The sequence below is a fragment of the Octopus bimaculoides genome, chromosome 16, assembly GCF_001194135.2.
Source record: "Octopus bimaculoides isolate UCB-OBI-ISO-001 chromosome 16, ASM119413v2, whole genome shotgun sequence".
NCBI lineage: Eukaryota > Metazoa > Mollusca > Cephalopoda > Octopoda > Octopodidae > Octopus > Octopus bimaculoides.
In genome coordinates this window covers 24,120,478-24,121,369 of record NC_068996.1, presented here as the reverse complement: position 1 = coordinate 24,121,369, position 892 = coordinate 24,120,478, and positions in this window count along the sequence as shown.

Sequence of the window (892 nt, the reverse complement as noted above, 5' to 3'; positions counted from 1 at the left end):
CCCCAAAGTGCCACACAGAGGGACTGAACCCAGAACCATGTGGTTGGAAAGCAAGCTTCTTACCACACAGTCACACCTGTGCTTACATATATATATATATATATATATACACACACACACAACAGAGTGTAAGCGCCCTGAGAGAAAAGTTGGACATAAGAAGCATCAGATGTGGTGTGCAAGAGAGATGACTGCACTGGTATGATCATGTGTTGTGTATGGATGAGGAGAGCTTTGTGAAGAAGTGTCACACCCTAACAGTGGAGGGAACCTGTGGAAGAGGTAGACCCAAGAAAACCTGGGATGAGGTGGTGAAGCACAACATTCGATTGTTGCACCTCACAGAGGCAATGACAAGTGACCTAGACCTTTGGAGATATGCTGTGTATGAGAAGACCCAGCTAGCCAAGTGAGATCATATCCCTGGCTGATGCCAATGTCACATAACTGGCCCATTTAAAAGTATCGTCAGGCAATATGCTGTGCTTGAGAAGACCTGCTGAGTCAAGTGAAATCACTGTCATGGCCAATGCCAGTGCCGCCTGACTCACACCCGTGCTGGTGGCACATAAAAAACACCATCTGCATGTGGTCAATGCCAGTGCTGCCTGACTGGCCCCTGTGCTGGTAGCATGTAAAAAGCACCCCTACACTCATAATGGTTGGCATTAGGAAGGGCATCCAACTGTAGAAACGTTGCCAGATCAGACTGGAGCCTAGAGCAGCCTTCTGGCTTGCCAATCCTTAGTCAACCCATCCAACCCATGCCAGCATGGAAAACGGACGTTAAAAGATGATGATAGATACATATACATATATATATACACACACACACACACACACACACACACACACACACACACACACACACATACATATGTATATATATATA